This window comes from Schistocerca piceifrons, chromosome X (assembly GCF_021461385.2).
Source record: "Schistocerca piceifrons isolate TAMUIC-IGC-003096 chromosome X, iqSchPice1.1, whole genome shotgun sequence".
Classification (NCBI taxonomy): Eukaryota; Metazoa; Arthropoda; class Insecta; order Orthoptera; family Acrididae; genus Schistocerca; species Schistocerca piceifrons.
In genome coordinates, this window is record NC_060149.1 from 96,906,266 (window position 1) to 96,913,130 (window position 6,865).

The 6,865-nt window shown below is 43.5% G+C and overlaps 1 non-coding gene across 1 annotated transcript; it reads right to left on the minus strand.

Moving 5' to 3' along the window:
- Window positions 1-5,244: 5,244 nt before the first annotated feature.
- Trnas-uga lies at window positions 5,245-5,319 on the minus strand. Its single transcript has one exon. It is a non-coding gene; the product is annotated as a tRNA-Ser (tRNA).
- Between the last annotated feature and the right edge of the window lie 1,546 nt (window positions 5,320-6,865).

Sequence of the window (6,865 nt, forward strand, 5' to 3'; positions counted from 1 at the left end):
CACTCACACTCAGTTGTTTAGTGTAATCGATTGTGCAATGGCATTTTTACAAATTCCGGTGGCACCAGAGGACATATGGGAAACCACTGTAATAATACCTTTTGGACTTTTTTAGTACATATTCATTCCTTTTGGACTGAGAAATGCGGCACAGGCGTGGCGGCATTTTGCACACAAAGTGTTGCGCAGGTTGCCATTCCTGTTCTGTTGCATGGATGATATCCTCATGTTTCCACCTACAGTTGAGGAGCATATGACCCACTTGTGGCAGCTTTTTCAGCACTTACAGGAGTATGGCATTGTCATTAATAATGCAAAGAGTGTTTTTGGAAAATGAGAAGTGCAATTTTTGAGATATATAGTCTTGTCAGCTGATCTGTCATCTTTTCCAGACATGTAGCAGCAGTGCAAGATATACCTTTGCCAACAACCTACAGAGGATTGCACTGATTTACTACTGGTGACACCTTCCAGGGCTGGCAAGTCAGCATTTACTGTGGAGCTCTCAGGCAAGCATACAACTAACAGTCAGAAGATACCTTGAACCCTCAAGTTGCACAACTAGCTTACCTGTGCATTAGTGACCAATTTGCTTTCATGGTGGACATAAGTCAAAATGTGATCAGCACAGCACTGCAACAGTGTGTGGATGGTCAATGGCAACCACTCACCTTTTATTCGCAGAGCCCTATGCTGCAGCAGAAGAAATGGAGAGCTATCAATCATGAATTGTAGATGATCTGTGTGACCATTAAATATTTTCAACCATGTGTGGAACAAGAACTTTTTAGAGTTTTTGCAAAGCACAAACCATTAACTTGTTTCTTCCAATGCAAGGTGGATCGTGCCTCACAGTGGTAATGTAGTTAAGTGGAATATATAGCTCAATTTACGATCAGTGAACATCACATTGCAGGTAGAAACAAAATTGTTGCAGACTGTCTGTTGTGAAACTGTGCCGGCCTGTAAGTGGTACTGCGGACTGGTATAGTGACCAAGCAACAAGAGGACTCAGTGCAACAAGACTTGATGCTGAGTGAACACACAGTCCTGTAGCTGCAACATATTTCTGCTCCACATTGTGTCATGATTGTCTGGTGCAATGCATCCTAGGACAACAGGACAAACAATGTCTGTACACAAACTGCATATTGGCTTCTGTCTCGGGTTCTTCGGCCGACGTTCATCTGATGATTATACTGACGTTTCGCCAGCACGAGTGGCTGGCATTGTCAGAGCTTCATCCTCCATTGCTGGCAATGGAGGGTGTAGTTTTGACAATGCCAGCCACTCGTGCTGGTGAAACGTCAGTAAAATCATCAGGTGGACATCGGCCGAAGAACCCGAGACAGAAGCTAACCGGCAGTTAACAAGTGGCCGCAAAAGCCTTAACAATTTTGTAATTTCTGTACACTCTGGCAGAATTTTGGGCACATAGTATTCTAACTATTGCATAATCTGTGTTCAACCTCTCAGGGTTATATTCAGGATAGGAAAACAGTGTGGGATTGTAATTAATATGTAGCACTCCAGTTTAGAAAAAGAAACTTTATCAGTTTATTGTGCTGCTATGCATGCTGCATGCAGAAGCATGAGGAGCTGGCCACAGTTCACGTATAGCTGAATGTGCTTTTGGATACAGTCAGTCACCTTCAGGCTGTCTTCTTGGGGTGTGACAACCGCAGAGGATCTGGCACATTGCATGGGACACCTTAGGTGTCGCATGTGTTGCCCATGAGCTCTGCTTCTGAGGCACTTCCTAGTGTACCCAACATTGTGGATCTGCCCTCACAGCAGGGTGAGTGGTGGGTGGTAATGAGTTCATGTCACTCGAGGCAGAGGGCCACTCAGGAGATTGGCCACGTAACATCACCCATTCACCCTGTGAGTGGACAAGTGGCTGGTCTTTCAGCAGGGTCTGAGCAGGCACATGGGGAAGGGTTACTGGTTATTGGGAGCTCCATTGTTCGATGTGTTATGAAGCCTCACAGGTAGACAGTGTTCAGGGCTGGAAAGAAAGTCAACGTGTATTTGGTATGTCTCTTGGGAGGACTCATCTGAGACGTGGAGGTGCCCTTGCCTGTCGCTATTGGGTGTGCAGGTAGAAGTTGCCTGCAAGTTTTGGCTCGCATCAGCACCAACAATGCCTGTCAAATGGGTTCTGATGCCATTCTCTGTTCATACAGGCAACTGGCAGAGGTGGTGAAAACTACAGGCCTCGCACACAGGGAGCAAGCAGAGCTCACAATTTGTAGCATTGTTCCCAGAGTTAATCAGGGTCCTTTGGTTTGGAGCCGAGGGAGACTCTCAACCAAAGGCTTCATCGACATTGTGATGGTCTTGGTTGCAGATTCCTAGACCTGCGTTATCATGTGGGGATTTGTGGGACTCGCCATGATAGATAAGGGGTACACTACTCAAAGGAAGCAGCTACTTGGGTAGCAGAGTATTTGGGGACGGCACATGAGGGTTTTTTAGGCGATACAGCAGTTTGAGGTTCTCTGATGAACATTCACCAGCTGATATGGCAGCAAGGGAAGTCAGAACACGTTTAGAGCAAAGACACTTCAACTGTCAAAATTTTATCAGTAAACTGTTGAAGTATTTATACTAAAGTTCCCGAATTTACCACCCTCCAGGAAAGTTCTTGTGCTCAAATCTTTCTTGGGACCAAGAGCTGGCTGAAACCTGAGATGGAAAGCTCTCAGATATTTAGCGAGTTGTGGAATGTATATAGGAAAGACAGATTAGAGGCCATAGGGGGAGAAGTGTTTATTGCAGTTGACGAAAATATTGCCTCTATTGAAGTAAAAAAAAAAAAGCTCTAAGCACTATGGGACTTAACATCTGAGGTCATCAGTCCCCTGGACTTAGAACTACTTAAACCTAACTAACCTAAGGACATGACACACATCCATGCCTGAGGCAGGATTCGGACCTGTGACCGTGGCAGCAGTGCGGTTCCTGACTGAAGCGCCTAGAACTTCTCGGCCACAATGGCCAGCATTGAAGTCGAAGTTAAGTGTGACAGTGAAGTTATCTGGTCATGTATAACACGTGTAGGTCAAACCAAGTTAATTATTGGATGTTTTTACCGGCCATCTGATTCCACTGTGACAGTTCTAGGGTCATTCAAAGATAGCCTATGGTCAATAGCGCGGCAATACCGAGATCATGCAATACTAGTTGGAGGCAACTTTGACCTACTGACTACTGAGTATAGAATGGGATGCTGGGATTCCTATAGATTCATTTCGGGGGGGTTACAGACAGTCATGCGAATTACTTTGAACATATTTTCTGAAAACTGTCTTGAGCAGCTGACTCAGCAGCTGACACAGCGGAAATATCTTAGACCTTGTAGCTATGAATAGGCCACACCTTATCGAAAGTATCAGTATAGAAACAGGGATTAGCAATCATGATGTCATTATAGCAACTATGCTTATGAAAGTCAATAAATCAGTCAAGAAGACTAGGAGAGCGTTTCTGCTTGACAGATCAGATAAGCAGTTGTTAACATCTCATTCGACAGTGAACTGACATCACTTAGCTCCAGTGAGATGGACATAGAAGAATTATGGGCGAAGTTTAAGCAGACTGTAAATCATGGTCTGGAGAGTTATGTGCCTAGTAGGTAGATAAGAGATGCGAAAGACCCACCGTGGTTTAATAATGACATTTATTAGATGCCAAGAGAGCAGAGGCTGTCGCACTCATGGTTCAAAAGGGAATGCACAAATAATGACAAGCAAAGGTTAGCAGAGCTTAATGCGTCTGTGAAAAGATCTATACACAAAACATACAATAACTACCACCATCATACCTTAGCAATAGATCTGGCACAGAACCTGAGAAAATTCTGGTCGTATGTAAAATTGCTAAGTGGGTCTAGGGCTTCCAGTCAGTCCCTTGTTGACCAGTCTGGTGTTACACTTAAAGATATCAAAATGAAAGCTGAAGTCTTAAATTTCATGTTCAAGAAATTGTTCACACAGGAAAGTCATAGAAAAATACCATCATTTGACCATTGGACAGGCTCCCGAATTGATGAAATACTAATAATCATCCCTGGAATAGAGAAACACCTGAAAGAATTGAAAGCAAATAAATCACCAGGTCCAGATGGAATCTCAATTCAGTTTTACAAAGAGTACTTTATGGTACTGACTTCTTACCTAGCTTACATTTATCATGAATCTCTCACCCAGCACAAAGCTCCAAGTGACTGGAAAAAACTGCTGGTTACTCCTGTATATAAGAATGGTAAAAGAAAGCAGCCACAAATTTACAGACCAATGTTCCTAACTTTGGTTTGCTGCAGAATCCTTGAACATATTGTCATTTCAAATATAATAAACTTTCTTGAGTCTGGGAAGCTTATGTTCATGAATCGGCATGGTTTTAGAAACCATCGTTCATGTGAAACTCAGTGTGACCTTTCCTCACATGATATACTGTGAGCTATGGATGAAGGGCAACAGGCAGATTGCATATTTCTAGATTTTCAGCAAGCATTTGAAATGGTACCCCATTGCAGGCTGTTAATGAAGGTACAAGCATATGGAATAAGTTCACAGATATGTGAGTTGCTCAAAGACTTCTTAAGTAATACAACCCTGTTGTTGTCCTCAACAGCATATGTTCATCAGAGACAAGGTTATTGTCAGCGGTGCCCCAGGGAAGTGTGATAGGACCACTGTTGTTCTCTATATACATAAATGATTTAGTGGGCAGCAACCTGCGGCTGTTTGCTGATGATGCTGTGGTATACCGTAAAGCTTTGAAGTTGAGTGACTGTAGAAAGATACAAGATGACTTAGACAAAATTTCTAGTTGGTGTGATGAATGACAGCTAGCTCTAAATGTGGAAAAATGTAAGTTGATGTGGATGGGTAGGAAGCACAAACCTGTAATGAAACTTCCTGGCAGATTAAAACTGTGTGCCCGACCGAGACTCGAACTCGGGACCTTTGCCTTTCGCGGGCAAGTGCTCTACCAACTGAGCTACCGAAGCACGACTCACGCCCGGTTCTCACAGCTTTACTTCTGCCAGTACCTCGTCTTCTACCTTCCAAACTTTACAGAAGCTCTCCTGCGAACCTAGCAGAACTAGCACTCCTGAAAGAAAGGATATTGCGGAGACATGGCTTAGCCACAGCCTGGGGGATGTTTCCAGAATGAGATTTTCACTCTGCAGCGGAGTGTGCGCTGATATGAAACTTCCTGGCAGATTAAAACTGTATGCCCGACCGAGACTCGAACTCGGGACCTTTGCCTTTCACGGGCAAGTGCTCTACCAACTGAGCTACCGAAGCACGACTCACACCTGGTACTCACAGCTTTACTTCTGGCAGTACCTTGTCTCCTACCTTCCAAACTTTACAGAAGCTCTCTCAAAAACATTTGATGTAGAACAATTGCGTCCAGTAGATAACTCGTTACTATTCTCTGGTTTTAAGTTTCATGCAAAGTTTTACACAATTTCTAAAAATTCTGAATGTATCCATTGACAATTACCACAGCCTAATAATGGAGAATTAGGCACCTATGTTTATATTTTAGATATGTATTGGACCTCGAGCTTCACCTTCCTCTTATTTACTGAACATATTTTGGTCTTGTCTAACATTTGATTAAAATGGTCTAGCCCTGGGAGGCCTCAAAATCTCAAGGCCCTTGAAGTTTGGAGGGTCCCACAGAACTAGAGGCCTGGTACTGGTCGTGCCCTCTGCCCCTCCTTTAGTCTGCCACAAGGTACTGGCACATGTATTTAACTGTCAGAGGTGTGAGACAGATTTTCGCTTACAACATTCGACTCGTTTGTTTCCAGACCAGGGTCTCTTACCTCAAATTGATGCATTTACCCTACTCCATTATCGCTTAACATTTTTAACACTATTGCGGACTAATCTTGCACACACATTCAACAAGCCCCTGGTGGAATCTCAAGGATGCAGATCGATGTTGTGACATAGAAAGCTGGAAGAACCCCACTTGGAACATCTGTACTCTTGATGATTAACATTTTTTCTCCTCAGTAGTTATGATAACTATGAGACTGTTACATCTACTGTACATGTGTGACATGTATGTAAATACTTGTTAGGTGAATTGGACTTTGAGTGCGTTATCAGTGCTGGTTCTAGACGACCTTCACCATGAGAGATAAAGGATTCCAGTGTCAGGTTACACATTTTTGTTAGCTGTATTCAAGGTCTGAAACTTCCGAGCAGATTAAAACCATGTGCCAGACCGAGACTTGAACTCGGGACCTTTGCCTTTCACGGGCAAGTGCTCTACCATATGAGCTACCCAAGCACAAGTCACGCCCCGTCCTCACAGCTTTACTTCTGCAAGTATCTCGTCTCCTACCTTCCAAACTTTACAGAAGCTCTCCTGTGAACCTTGCAGAACTAGCACTCCTAAAAGAAAGGATACGGCGGAGACATGGCTTAGCTAAAGCCTGTAGGATGTTTTCAGTATGAGATTTTCACTCTGCAGTGGAGTGTGCACTGATATGAAACTTCTCTATATTCAAGATCACTCCCAGGCCCCTCCCCCATGGGAATCAACAGTAATTGATCAAGTTCTCCTAGGGGAACACCCATCCCCTCCACTTCTGCTCTCCCCCTCCCCACCTCTCCCCCTGGACCAGTATATCCAAGCATCCCGCCATTCCTCCTGTCTTTATCACTTAACTGGGTGACTTTATTCTTGAGCTTAGTACCATAGGGAGACGATTATGGTGTAGCTATTTGTTAAAACAAATTAGTTGTATTGTAATTACGTTAAGTCACCTCACTTAAGGTCTAGGATAAGAGTATCTATAAATAACAAATTAAATTTAATATTACCTGATTTT